The sequence below is a fragment of the Hippoglossus hippoglossus genome, chromosome 5 (assembly GCF_009819705.1).
Source record: "Hippoglossus hippoglossus isolate fHipHip1 chromosome 5, fHipHip1.pri, whole genome shotgun sequence".
NCBI classification, from domain to species: Eukaryota; Metazoa; Chordata; class Actinopteri; order Pleuronectiformes; family Pleuronectidae; genus Hippoglossus; species Hippoglossus hippoglossus.
In genome coordinates, this window is record NC_047155.1 from 25,992,159 (window position 1) to 26,008,023 (window position 15,865).

A 15,865-nucleotide genomic window follows, 5' to 3' on the forward strand; every position below is an offset into this window, starting at 1 on the left:
TGATCTGTGTAAACCTTTGAGAAGGTTGTTGATCTGATGTGCAGCTGATTTACACAACTCTTCTTCAGCTTTCAGATGCATTGCATTCCTATCTGTCTCTCTCATTTTCCACATGTACCAAAATATGTCACAGATTAATTTCTGTATCTTAATTGACACACAATAAGTTCCATAATGTTCCCTGACCGGGAATCGAACCCGGGCCGCGGCGGTGAGAGCGCCGAATCCTAGCCACTAGACCACCAGGGACAACTGCTATGATCCAAAGGCACCTGGTCAGAAATTTCTGGCCTCCGAAGGGAACAGGAGTTGAGTTACTACCAACTACCTCTCGTGGTGGTGGCACTGCACAGAAACACTACTAGTGATCCTGTAGAACTATGAATGGAAGAGCATACCGTTAGTATGAGCTTTCTAACATGTTGTTGCTGAAGATGAAGTTCAACACGGTTCAGTAGCATAGAAGACAATGTTCATATTAGAATACCATGTTCAGCAAGACCCAAGCACTGTGAGTGGAAAGATTGATTTAATAGTTCTGATCCAATTCCATTAACTGGTTCAAACCTGCAAAATATATTTTGGAATTTCATTAGCTTGCTAACAAACCAACCAGCAAGCAAACAGATGTGAAAACGTAACTTCCTTGGTGGAGGTAATTAAAGTGTTTTCATTTTCATTATTCAAATTGGAAACTGTAATTGTCCTTGAAAACCATATAACATACACTGCTCTGTCAATGCATTCAAATCATGATAATGATACTAATAACACAGAAATTATAACCCAGCAATGCAAAAGCACATTATGGACACTTTGCATTTGTACACAAAAATGTCAGATGTTAGCTTGGGTTTGCATCCTTTACTGTATGTGAGCCATCTGTCCTACAGAGATGTGCCGCTTTGTAGTTTGTCTGCTCGTCCTCTTCAACTGCCTCCACTCACGCCTCTCCAACGCCGCAGTTGAGGAGCAACAACTTTTTTAATAAACTGACAATTGCACAAGCACCCTCATTACCCACAGCAGTCGGCCAGGTATGCAGAGGTGTGAAGTAGTTGAGGCTTAAACTTCTCTCTCAAACTCCAAAGTGTGTACTGTCAGGCCTGGTTCCACAACAGTGGGGGTGCACCAGTGCAGACAGAGTCAAAGTGATCGTCGTTTGCCAAAAAAGTGATTATAGCCTAGTTGATATACGTCTGCAGCTGCTTTTATCTGGATTAAACAGTCATAACATGCAAATACTCCTAACTATGTTCGTCTGTGGCAACAGCAGAGGTACAGTGTGTCTTTGTGAAAATGTAACGCTCCTTGCAATTGAATAGTCAAGCTAAAGACTTGATTGCAGTTTATGACGCAGTCAGGTGTGATTATAGACAATACCACAGTATTGTTTTTCTCTGATGTTTGTACGTGCTCAGTACGTCTAATATCCTTGTTTAGGCTGCATATATCTGGGCAGTTGTAATTAAATGATTTATGGACAGCTTATGTAACAAATAATGACAGCAAAACCAATAGTGTGTGACAGATCCTAAGAGTTTTCTCCGATAAACAGCTTATGTTGCAACACAGTAGGAAAGAAATGTTAACAGCAGTAAGAGAATATCGCATTGTATAGACCAGTTGGGTTTTTACTTGTTTAGACACCCCCTGCAGGCCATGTGGTTGAGACGAATCGAGTGGCAGGAGTGACCTGGTGGTAGTAGGCATTCAATTAGAAACGGCTACGCTAACTTTGATTTGTGTCGTATAATAACTGCTGATGGTGTTGCTCTCAGTGATCTGCCGTCATCTGAGGTTGTGGTCTTGCTTGTGTTTTTGTTTTTATTATATACAAACTTTGCAGTCAGTAGGGCGCCTCCGTCAAGGCCACACAGTCCCTGTATATTCAATGAAGCTGCACAAAATTTCACAAACCATATCAGTTCCCTAAATGTGCATGTTTTCGCAAAAATAACGAAAATGTTGAAAAAACGCAATGTTTGGGGGAAAGAAATCCTGGATCCACCCCCCGATCTGCACCAAGATCTAATCGGGTTCTTTCCTGACGAGGAAGTTTTGTGGTAAAAGTTCCAGTAGTATTTGTGTAATCTTGCCAACAATCAAATAGACGGACAGTGGTGAAAACATAAGCTCCTTGGTGGAGGTTATTCTTATAATGGAACATTTGTAATCATTCATGTAATAATATTTGGACAATTAGCAAACTCTGGTACACAAATTGGCCATTGCCCATTCATTTCACTGAGTGCATTTTGTGGTGGTTAGACTCACCGTCATCACGTTCAAAGAACCTCACTTCCTGTCATTGTCTGCATTCCCCTCCTTTGTTGTTGCTTACCTACCCCGCCTCCATTAGTCTCACTCATGTCTAGTTTACTTTGTGTATTTAGTCTCTGTGCTTCCCTTTTGTTCAGTACCAGTTCGTCTTGCCAGTTCCTGCCTGTGTTCCAGCATTTTCCCAGTTTGTATTCCCTCTTGAGTTATTGATCAAGTTTAGCTTTTTGAGGTCGACTTTATTTTTGTGTTTTTCGGAAACCACTGCCTTCCTGACAGTCTACCTGTTCACCTTCCAAATTAAAAACTCTTCATTGGATCTGTTGTAGTGTGGCATCTCTCATCCTCACCTTCTCCACACAGCATTGGATACAATTTTCAGTTAAAAACCAAAATTGTCAATGCAAATGTCATTGTTCTTTGCCAGTAATGACTGAGCATTACATCGCATGGGTTTGTTTGTTTAATCCCACACGTCTCCCCCTGGGGTAAGAGCATTGTGAATTTAACACACAGACACACGCAGTGCTTGCAGTTCTTGTTTATATTCTGCTGAACACTGACCCCGTTTAGTTTAGATAGAATTGATAATATCCCTTAAAGAGCCTGTCACAGAGGGTTTGCTCTCGCCCACAGCCGGCCGACCCAGAGGAAAACATCTGCCACACAGCCATCACACTCCGCAACACACACTCCAGCCACTGTACACACAGTGAACACACAGTGCAGGAAACAAACGCTGCGTTCTCTTCTCTCACCGAGTGTAATTTGGACCCCAACCCTCCCAATTTTCTGTCTGGGACGGCCTCTGGACAGCCTGCAGGGAGAGCAGCGAGCATACAGCCCTGTTAGGTTTAGGTTTCCCTCCACACACCAAGAATGTGATAAACAATACACGCATTCTTAGGATCTGGCAAAGGTATATGCACATGCAGATATACATGCAGTACGACACGTGTCAACACACACACAGACTGATCTGGCTGAGCCCTCCAGCAATCGTTAAAACTACTGTACATAGGTTAACACACACACACACACACACACACACACACACACACACACACGCACGCACGCACACACACACACACACACACACAGTGTTTCCCAACAGGGCCCAGACACACTGCAGCCCTGTGGTTAAAATGTTACAGAATGATGTTGAATTATGACCAACAGACACTCTTTTCTTTGGAGGAATGGGAACCCCTTCTGCAGCGTTCAAGCCTGAAAAAAATACACTGTTGGCAAAAAAAGTACATTATTGCAAGTCATGCATATAGGAACATTCACAACTTGACATTAATATGAATCGTGTACAAATATCAACTGTGTGAAAGAGGCCACTATAGAACAGGGGCTCCCTGTACAGTATATTCAGTGATGATGCTTTAAACATAACTGCTTCACATAAGGGTGGCAGATACAACGATCAGCTACAATGTTAAAACCAGTTACCAGTTTTACTGTTGTGCATTCTTAATGGGTGTATTGTTTCTTAATTTGTTAAATTATTTTATTTAGTTTATATAGTTTTGAATTGTCCCATTAGTCAGTCGCAAGGCAGACTGTGTTATTTATAGCACAATACGTAGACTTATTACTTAAATTCCTGTTTGAAGTGGAAAATATGTTTATTAAGTTTGAGAAAAAGTCAAAGCTAGGGCACCTCCAACATCCAGGGCTCGATTTCCATACAATACTCTTGTACAGATTACACAGCTACTTAATATTAGAATATTCAGTTGAAATTAGTAAAGTTTTGGATAAAAGGTCAATGTGAGGTTAAAGCTGCAACACGGATGCACTATTTTGTTCCCAGCTTCAATGGCTTCAACGATAGTTTTTCTGTAGGTGCTTCAGCTCTTTTGTGGCATCTTTACAAAAGAGAGCCAAAGTGTCACTAGTCATCTGTTGCTCGCTGAGCGGCTGTTCCATTAGCTTGTGTAACTCAAATCACGTGTTTGTTAAAAATTTCATTTATCAGCATTTCTGGAGAAAACTAGACATGTTCCTCAGGCATAATATCCATATTCTAAAAAAGCGATTGTCTACAACAGTTGCCATTAGAATCAAAACCCCTCAAGATTTTAACAAAGTTAGCATAAAAAACATAAATAGCTGTGGCCAATAAATTAGCCTTAGAGCCATAGAGCCATTCAACAAACCAAAAATTGACTCTCATAAGTGGAATGTTCTTTTTTTAAATTAAAAGTCAATACGTTACACCCCAGTTGCCTTGATGCAGCTGTAATATTGCCTGAATCTGCAAGTCCACTGAGGTTTTTGGAGCTTTACAGTGAGTTTCAGTTCAGTGTTTGGCAAACAAAATTGTTTTGGTTCACTCTCAACACTCTCAACGTTTTAGGGAAAAAGCTCTAAAATGCCTCTGTACACTACGTGCTATAGCACCAAGCTGCAGCGGACACAGCAGACGAGATGGTGAACACAGAGGAGCATTAAGCTGGAAAGCTAGTATCCTCCAGGTGTCGAGACCTAAGCAGGTGACAGAGGGGGAATGTTGAACTAACATCCACTTATATAACTCAAAATGGATCATATATGGAGCCAAACTGTGTAAAGGGCGCATTATCAACTTAAAGGGGACATAGCATGCAAATTCCACTTTGTTAGTGCTTCTACAGGTTAATGTGGGTATCTGGCATGTCTACCAACCCAAAAACTCTGGGAAAAAAACACTTGCGCGTTTTGTTATGGTTCCTCTAAGTCAGAAACGTCATGCTTGAGTGACTCGATTGAGCTTCCTGGGTTTTGTGTCGTAACAAGGCACTGGAAGTCTCCCTACATGGTCTTGCCCCCCCCCCACACACACACACACACACACAGAGCCCCCCCACTCGTTACGCCGGGTTTACACCGGACGCGGAAGCGCTGCTGCGAGGCAGCGCCGCGCCGTTCTCCAGCACGCAGCCGCCTGGCTGTTCACACGGGACGAGCATTTCTCCGCTGGTCAGCCCCATAGACTGTATATATAAGGTCAGCCCGCGATTCTGCTTTCTCCGCTTGTTGTTGTACCCGTTGAATGTCGGGGTTCGGGGGTAAATGATGGTCTTCATAGCCCCCCCCCCCCTCTCTTTCTCTCTCTGTCTGTCTGCTTGTGTGCTTGTAGTGGATGGGCAGAGGGGGACATTTAATTATGTGATTGGGAAAATTAAAACTCCAGGACAACAGAAGGGGAATACAAAGTATGGCATGCATATTTGATAATTTATATCATATAAAATATGTAATTTATATCGTTTAAAATCATGGGGGGAGAGGGGGGAGGGGGGAGCTGGCTCATTAGCATTTAAAGGAACAGGCACTCAAAACAGGTCACTCTGTGGAGGGCTGTTTTATACAGGGTAAAAAGGGTGCTGTTTTAAATGATCCTTGTGGTATTTTGACCAAAGTATGTTACAGACATTTCATTAAGACCCCAAGGAACCATATCAACTTGTGGTAAAATGGGCATGCTATGTCCCCTTTAAATGGTGGTGATATGTGAATATTGCGTTTACAAGCTGTTTTAATTGTCCCCAAGTGGCAAAATTAAATCATCCTGGAGTCGTTTGCTCACATGTTGAGGAACTCTTGGTTTATCATTTGAAAAGATGAAATACTTGAAACCTGTGGATCCTCCCACTTGCCGTTCTTTTATACCTTAATGATATTTATCAGTTAGTCTGTTTTATATGTATGTATATTTATTTTATTTATTTATTTTGATGTTTTGTTGGGACATTTGAGTTCTCAAACAGCATAGCATACTGCTAGTCTTCTCCAAATACAAAAGAACTGATTTGATGGCCAGTGTCACAGGTGACAACATGCTGGACTCTGTCAACAGAGTATGCACAACACTCTCATATCAATGTCCATACGCAGCAGCTTAAGAGTGAAATCATAAATATTCTCACAGCGTCAAAGTGTCAGTGTTTCCTTTTAGAGACTTTCCAAAGCTCCTGGAATCTTGTGACACATTGTCCGTCAGCATTTAAATGATAAGAACATACACATATTGTATGTGTCATCAGCAGATTCAGACTCAGTTTAGCATGAATGTGAAGTGAAACCACACCTCTTGAATCCACCTAATGTTTAACTGTGTATAACAGAGTTGCCTGAGCTGCAGTGTGGAGCCGGTTGCGTGTGGTGGCGACCGAGTTGCCAGGTCAAGGTTAAGGGTTATGGTTTCTGTGGGACCTCCGAGGACATGGTGCTGCCTACCTAGACCCAGCTGTCAAAACACACACACACACACGCGCTCTCCAAGACAACCAGGTGTCTTTGTATGAATGAGTGTAGTGTATCCCACCTACACACACACACACACACACACTGTCACGTTAATTCAACATATAAACACAGCTCAGAGAGGTGAGGCTGGTGGCACTGCCTGTGTGTCAGCATTGTGTGTGCGTGCAGCAAGGCCTCCAGAGGGGGCGCTGTCTGTGTTGCAGAAGTAAAACTACTACTACCAGCTGTCAGCAAATTGTGTGTGAGATTGAACGTGTCTGCCTCAGCCTGTGCAGCAGGCAGGGTACTGTATGGATTCATGTGTTGACTCAGTGAGATTGGCGGCTTGCTCTCAAGGGAGCTGTGGCTTAGCCGACGCTGGCGCACTGTTAAGGCTAAACACACCTAATTGAGGAGGACGCTTACAGGCCCTCTTCTGTGTGTGTGTGTGTGTGTGTGTGTGTGTGTTGCAGAAAGAGTGAGAGAGTGTGAGTTCGACAAGACTGTATGGAATGAAGAGAACACATCAGTCTTGCTTCGGTAAATATCATGGTCTGATAGTCAGTGGGCTTTTCTGTTCTTTTCTTGGCAATTTAATGAAATTACATAATGAAGTGTATGTATTCACTGTTCTCTGTTTGCCCCCTGAACACACTGTTTCTAATGGCAATTAGAAACAGTGTGTTATTCTGTTATGCATGGGTCTTCTCTGCAGTTTATAATAAGGGATTCACACAGTTCATCTCACTGTGTACATACCCTACAAAGTTCATCCAACAATCCATCCATCTAACACAAATGCAGTTTGTTGTTGACTTGTAAACACCATACAGGCGTCTGGGGAAAGCTCCCCATTTCGTTGAGGTCATTTAAATTGAACATATCATTTCCTTATTTCTGAACTTCAGATTTCCTTCTACATATACAGTAGGTTATTTAAAAATGTGTAAAATCAGACAGGTCTTACCCCATCCCCAAACCATGTTTGCGACAGCTAAGACCGGACAACTGAGTTCAAAGTTATTTTTCTGGCTGGAATCTGACGTGAACAACTTCTAAATGCTGGAATCTCATTTATGCCATCTCTCCCACAGGAATGGAACGGCACATTAAACGGGGGCAGGTGTCGCAGGTGTTGCAGATCTGCTCTGGGCCGCCTCGCTCACTGAGCTGCTTTCAATGCGGGCACTGTTAAGTGAGTGCGTGATTCCAGTGTTTTCAGCAACTCCTCTGGCTGCCTCACTCGGATGATTACGCCAGCAGGGTTTACTTAAGGATGGGAGCGTGACAGCTGCTGGAATGCCTCTGCTCTGCCCACAGAGAACGGGACATGGGTCAAACCAGTATTACAGTTACACAGGCCTGGGCAGCACGGTTCCACCAGGCAGCTCAAATGGGCCGTGGATCGTACTTGGTGACAGACGCGGCCATGGCTCGTATTTACAGTTGTTAATGTCCTGCAGAACATTTTCATCTGTCCTTAAATTTGACACATTTTTGTTGCTTTTATAATTATACAGTAATTAAATGATTACGCTTACCAGTAAATTAGGTAGAAGGCAATGCAATGGGGCAATCACCTGGCTTTCATCTGTGCTTTTGGAAGGGGGTCATTTTCTACATTTATTTAATTAACTTGAGTTTTTAACTGGTGTTGTTTTAATTATATAATCTTGTTTGCCAAACTCCTAATATCTGCATAACAGTATTGGACCATCGTATATTTATAATTAATACACAATTTAATAATGTTTCTCTTGACTATTTGGTACTGAGAGAGTTTTTTTTAAAGAATCCAGGCTGTGATACCTAAAAATGTTGTATTCTAGATTTCCTATTGTGCGACCTCCCAATGGCTACTAAATGCCCAAATCTTTGAACTATAAACCTCTTGTTCATATTACACACTTTCCATTTAAAAAGGGTAATGTTTAAACCAAGGTAACCCTGATGACATCATCTGGGTCATTTGGCCCGAAGTTCCTCCAGAGACACAGAAGATTTCACACAGCTGGTTTTATGAAGTGACATGATACTAATGATGAGTAAGTCAATATTTATATCTTTATAACATCAATTCCTGGAATTTCTGCTCTTAAGGTTTATAGTAAAGACATATGGGAGAGAAGGGGCATTAAAGGACCTTCAAACCGTCAATGCTTGGTTGGCTGGTGCAGCTGGGTCAGTGTTACTCTCTTTCAGTTTAGTCAGAACATGTGTTTTGACTGATTATTTATGTTGCAGTTCCAGTTTGTTAAATAGTCACACCATGTAATTTTATTTTTTTGCTTTCATGTGTCTTTTCATAACACCATTCATTTTGTAGTTACATGAACATGTAGTTGCTGAGTGACATAATATTGAGGTCTTGTCACCTTCCCCAAAAGCCTGCCAAGCGTGAGTGTGTTGATCTAGTAGTTCCCCCGTTCTATGGAGGTTCACCTGGGACCAAACATCACTGAAAGGCGTGTTGGTCCACAGTCGTCTCCAGCTGTATTTATTTCCTGGCTGGCAGCTCAGCGATGGTGACGGTGGTTCATGTTAGTCACGGCCTTGCTCCTTCAGAGCAGCCACAGAGAGTTACTCTTGGCCCGGCTTCAGCCAGGATCAGAGACCTGATTGGACGCTCAGGACGGCAGCCGGATATCAAGGCTTTGGACATGCATTCACAAAGCTGATGGTTTATTTCTCTCGCTTGTCTATGTACATATTGACTTATTCCAGGCATGGAGGAATATTGGTTTAAATTGACGTGACCTGTTTTTATTACCTGGTGGATAATATAATGACAAAATACAAAAATGTCCAAGTAAGTGGTAAAGGTAGACGCTCATCACTTGGCTTTTGTAACTGTTTATAGTGTGATTTTTTGCAGACTGTCGGAGGCCATAGAAGAACAGAGCTGCCAAGAGCCAGATAAACAGCTCAACATGAAAGGTGAAGAGGTCCATTAGGCAAATCGACTGACAAAGTAGATTGACGTGGAAATGGACTGTAGCATGAAACTGGCACTAATAGGTCCTTCGTGCGAGACAGCCAGCCTACTAATAAAGGGAAAGCGACTGGGCATGAATCTGTGCCCTCATCGCCCCTAGGGTCATGCACTAGCTGTTAGCGATAAGAGATCTCCAAAAAACGTAGGTGAGTGCAACATGGCAGCATGGCTGCTCGGCTCACAGTAGGGGATGTCAGTCACTTAATAAACAGCTTATACAAGCAAACCTAAAAAATGAGACCAAAGAGATGGATACAAAGCTCCCAACCTGCTGACAACGAGAGCAGTTTTGGCTTGACTCTTCAAATGACGGGTTTGGGGAAAAGAGTGGGTTTATTGCAGCTTTTTTCAAGCAGTTGAGTTTGGAATGGAATGAAACCAATGGACTAAAAGACACTTCTGAGGGGAACTGCAGTCCAACAATCCTCTGTGGCATCACGACAAACAACACCTTCCACATTGTACTGCATATAGACTCTTGACCCATTGTGCGTGGAAAAACGATTACTTAAGATTAGACTATGACCTTGCAGGGATGGCATTAGCGATCTTCTGTAAGTTTCTTGAGAACAGAGGCCACATCCTTTGAGGATGATCCCAACCACTGAGGTGAATTGTGGTTTTGAGTGATATCTCTCAACAAATACTAGACAGATTGCAATCGAATTTACTTGAAACAATTATGTCCCTTAACGTCTGTTGCAGGTCTCTTTGTTCTTCTTGGTAGTTCTTTATGACTCTGGCAGTATGTTTGGGCTGTAGAGTCAAGATCAGACGTTTCACTGTTTGCATCACGTATAAGGATCTAAACATCTTAAGTGCTTAAACCCACAGTACTGGATGAATCGTACAAGATAAAGACAGCCACTCAGATGTTAATGACCGACAATCATGTCAAACTCTGGATTTCAGGAGAAAGTACGTGTGTTGGCGTGAGCACACTGCTCCAGATGCTTGTCATTTTGGTCTTAGCACGCACGGTCTCCTGTTCTGAATTCCCCGTCCCCTTTGCTCTGCTGTGCATTTATCATGTAGTTTACGGTAGGGCAAAATTCAACATCAGGGCTTTGTTCCACATGTGCTGCTCCACTACAAATAATAAAGCATCTGATAGGTTTCATCATGCACAGAGCTGCAGGGCCTTTTCCACCTCTGCTTTCACAACGCAGTTCCATTTCCATCTGCACACGAAGAGAAAGTCAATGAGTTTATTAACACTGTGTGATTACCTGGAGTCTCAATGCTTTGTGATTTACACTGTTAGATAACACAGACAACACAGCTGCAGAGCCGCTGAAGGTAAATTCAGTGCTCATTTAAAACTAATTTGTGGGTTTGTACAAGTACTATATGACATTATTGTCAGCATCATCAAGTATGTGTAAGTAACATATCTTGTTTATTGGGGATTGTGATTTTTAAATAATTTATGGCTGAATGTATTTTGACAAATATAATTTTATATTATTTGTACATTGTTGTTTTTGATGTAACATTATTCAACTTAACCAACTGTCAGTTGTTACCTTCACACACACACTCCCAGTTCTGTATTATTCTGTTTTTAATTATATCCAGGCTTTTATATACAGTATACCCAGGTAATAATATTTTGGTATGATTCAATATCTAGTGTCTTAAATGCCTCCACATCAAGGCTCAATCCCATTTCACCTTTGACCCTACCCCTACCCCCTTTTTTGGGGGGTTATCTTGCCCCTTGAAACGGAGTCCCTCGGGGTAGTGGTTGAAATCTCCCCCTACGAATTGGGACAGCCCTTCAAGAAGCCGTTACATCATCAGTAGTCGTCGATGTAAACAGACGAGACAGTTTTTCCAGGGATGTCATTGTCATAACATTGTTGAGATCTTAAATAAACCAATGCTATTGTTTGCAGTTACTAAAGTGACAAACCTATAATATCCAAATAACATCTATGCTAATGCAGGTGAATCAATGACATTTGAAATTGAAAAGCTTGGATGCTCTGCATTATTTTATGTATGAATCTAAAGCACACAGGCTGCTAGCAGTGTTCTGTAGACAACCCTGCCAGGATGCTTTGTTATTAGAGGAGCAGTTCAGTTCATTAACATCGCTGCTATACACGGGTTCAATCAAGTGCATTGTCTGTCTTCAAAGAGGGGGGGTGCGATATGAAATTACATGAAAATACGTGACTATCATGCAAAAAAAAAAAAAGGATCGCTAGCATGCTAACCCTAGCGTGGTCGCAATCTTTTGTTTTAAGGTTGTTCTGAAAAAAGTGACCATAACTGATTGAAATGATATTAAACTAAGTTATTACATGGATGACACCACAGGAGCAGTATGTAGGCATGTTATGTTTTTTATCTGTTGGTTTCTAAGTCTGAAGATAAGCCCCTAATATCTTCAGTTGTATTGGATTCGGCTGCTACCTGGCAGCTACACTGTTTGCCCCTGAAACACTTCACCCACCCCTCCATCGGCATAGGGCTGAGTAGATAATGAGTGAATTATAATTTTTGGGTAAACTATTCTTTTAAGGTAGAAATGCTCAGCCATGGTGTTGACTGTTTATTTTGCTCAAAATATGGCTTTTAGAAGGCACACGTGGGACATGTGAAAAAAAAAAATGTTGGAACAGGTTTATGGCATTTTACTACGGAATAGGTCTGTATTAACAACATATAACGTGCTTGTTTCCTGTAATAGTTTGCATAATAACCTGTAACATTTGTGTGGATTAGTTGAAGAAATATCTGGACAGGGTGTTGACACTTTTCAACCTGAACCTGTGTGAATAAAAGATATTTTCTTTAAATTAATAGCTTCAGAGGTGTTGTTCATGTGCAAACCTTCACTGAGACAGAATAAAAAGTCACTCACTAGTGTTTGCTGTGTGGCTGAGCTGATCACTCTCCTACCCAGACAACGTTTTGACAGTGATGATGCCTGGGTGTGTTGGGGGACAGTGTATGAGAATTGATATTTTATCAACAGGTCCCACTTTTGCACACACGTTGCACGTAAGTCTTATTTTACAATCCATTACTAGTGAGAAAGAAAAATGTTCAATACTAACTAGTTAGATAGCTAGCTTCTTTTCTGGCAGCTAACCATAGCTAGATCAACAAAATAAAACTCGAAATATAACAGTTTATATTTAATAGACTGATTGATATGCATTTGAAACTATGCTTTTGATCTTCTTTATCCATAGTGTTAGTATGGCTGGTCACAATCATTTCAGACTCACGGTTGAAATGGTCACAAAGATGCTGTATGAAGAACAGGATGAGGAAAATGAGGAGGCAATTCTTGGGAGTCTGAAATCTCTGATGCTGAGGATGTTGTAATCTACAGGATCAAGCTGGAGTTGTGGGTGTGTCTTGGAATCCAACTCTCCTAAATGAAGAAGGCTCCTTTGATGACATAGGAGATGAGTCTTCTATATTATCAAAGGAGGGTTAGGGTTAGGGTTAGCCTTCTCCTAAATGAGGTGGGAGAATACGCGATAAAAGAATATAGAAAAGAAACACCCAGCCATGCAGGAAATTAATACGGGTCATTTTTGACCCATTTTGTGCATTAGAAGGGGTTCGCATAGCTTGTGTATCAAAGGGTTACAAGTAACAGTGAAAAATAGTAAAATAGATACCTAGCTACAAGAATTTTCAGGTCCTGCATTCATTATTACATTAAAAGTCCTGTAGTGTTATCAGCAAAATATTCTTATAGTATCAGAATTCTCATTCTCATTATGTAGAAATGATTTAATAGTATATTATATAATTGTAAAAATAGCTTATTTTAAAATGTTACTGATGTTTCCATGTGTATGTAGCATTCCACATGCTTTGGCTAATTAAATAAAATGTCGGGGTACACACATCAAATATTTTACAAGATTATCACATGTTGTATGTGGTGGAGTAAAATAAAACACACTGTATTGAAGTCCATATGTTTTGTTCTCGTTGTCTGTACAGGTATAAGAATTTACTTTGGTGTCTATGGTCAAATTTGCTCATATGGGCTGCAGCATGGTAAGCAGACACTCGCGTACCAGGATTCCTCACCACCTGTGAGTCTCCAGTGACAGTCCCGCTGCTGGCAGAGAGGAATCGCAGCACCATCAGATAACAAAGGTGCTGGAGCATGCACGGTTATACACAGGTGAGGAGTGTGTGTATCTGTGGTGTAGTGTAGCGTGAAGCGAGCAGAGCAGCACAGTAGATGACCCAGATAAGAGGATTATTAGTTTATAAAACATCTCACTGATGCAGCTGGGCCGGGATCATGAGGAGCCTTGTGCGGCCTGCAGTCAGCAGCACCGTGGGTGATGTTATAGCTCGCCACCCTGCTGCTCATCAGCTCCTCTCGTACAGTTACTCTCTACTGACTCTTTATATCTCATATACTTTGGAACTGTCCCTTTACTATTTCCAATTTAATGGCTGGTAACACCCCACACATGCAAACATACAGCGTCGCAAAGCCACTGATGTCACTTTGTCCCCACACAGGAGTCAAACATTTCACCACAGGATTATATTTATTATATTTTGGGTCGTTTGGGAGCAACACTAAAGCAAACAGGAGCAAACAGTTACTGGACATATTTACATATTCAGCAGACATAGAGCAACATTCGCTTTCATTTATTTCATATGCTTCTGTCCAGTTTTCCAGTCAAAAAACAAAACAAGAAAATAAATACAGCCTATATATTTTTTAAATAGAAAAAGTGGCTCATTTTTTGGTTTGTTGTTAATTAATTTTTTCCCCTTTCAGATGATTCTTGCTGTAATGTGTAATTGAGTGGTGTGTATTCAGTCAGGCTTTAGTGTGTGTGTGCATGTTGTGTCCCATTTTGTGTGTGACCACTTTAGTTGTCTGGGATTATTTATCCTCACTGTGGCTTCTCCTGTCATCGCTGGAAGCAGCAGAGACCCAGGATGAAAAACACATCACAGAGGCTAACGTGGGAACACTCGTGCGGACAGGGGGAAACTGGTTCCATGAGGTTCTGCCAATGTCACGACAACCACGCTCGTTTCAAAACGTTCCCATCAACATTGTTATGCTAATGACCTTCCAGAAGACTTCCCGCTCTCTGTCCAATCACGCAGCTCCACCCATGGTGACAGCGGGTCAAGCTGTGGAAAGAAGGAATCACACGGATGCAGACAGACAAATGAGATGCGATGACAAGGTTAATGGACTCCGAATCTCACATGCACGTACCAAAGCATTGCTCAGATTTGTCCCAGTAACGTGTGTGTGTGTGGCCATTAAGAGGGTGGTTTTAAAGACACACACACATTTAAAACTCTTCATTTCAGCTCTATAAACGCCCAGAGCACGGTAGTTTGTTTTTGTCTTGGACTTGATGTCTCCTTTGTAACATCTGGTTCTGCAGCTTCACAGTCAGACTGAAGCCAGCGTCTGGTTTCCCTGCTGGGTTAGATTCACCACGCCTTGAGACGGCGACATGTTAACAGTGTCTTTCATGATACTGTCCAACATCCACCCTTTCATTGCTTTTTTCCCAAAAATCTTTTATTTAAACATCATTTCTTTTCCCTTCTTTCTTCCCTTCTGCTTGTCAGTATCTGAAAAACACACCGTCACAGTTAAATGGTTTCACCCACACTCGTTATACTGTCACCTGTATTGTACGACTATACTTTTTAAGTATAAGCCTCCTGAACTGATTACAACTAAAATCTCAGCTAATTGATTTAAAAAGATCTCCATATCAATTTGAATCCTCTCCATACCAACATGCCTGAGCATTCACGTACACTGGGCATATGCATGCCAGTGTAAACAGGAAGTAATGCATGTTCGGTTTGGACACAGGAATTGCCTCGGATTTCTCAAATAATAGCAGTAATAAGCAGAAACAAATCAAAATTCTGAATCTAACTGCACAACAGCTGTTAGCAAAGACAACATGGTCAGCAACGCTTGTAATTGATTATCCATGTTGTGTTCTACACTGGTAGGCGATACTGATGCTGGTTGTTTTCTTCTGGAATGGGAACATGTGATAAGAGCTTGACAAATCCGGCTAGGTTGTAACCAAAAAAGACCCAATCAGCAAGCGGTTGTGAGTGTCAACGTCATCTTTTCCGTAGATCTCCGCTGCTCTGGAGTTTTCAAACACGTAAACTAAATGAAGCATTGCGTTAGTTCATGCAGGACACAGAGTCATGTGCTCAGCGTCATAAGCTCAGCTATGTCAGCTACTGATGGTTTATGGGTGCTCATCAGTCACTCGCCAATCAAAGCCCATTCTCTCACTAAAGCGGTCCCTTTAAATACGACCTCCTCCTCACTGATCCCTGCTCAGCTACACT

The 15,865-nt window shown here is 41.7% G+C and overlaps 1 non-coding gene across 1 annotated transcript; it reads right to left on the minus strand.

The window, feature by feature from the left end:
- Positions 1-177: 177 nt before the first annotated feature.
- On the minus strand, positions 178-249 carry trnae-cuc. The gene has a single exon. It is a non-coding gene; the product is annotated as a tRNA-Glu (tRNA).
- Between the last annotated feature and the right edge of the window lie 15,616 nt (positions 250-15,865).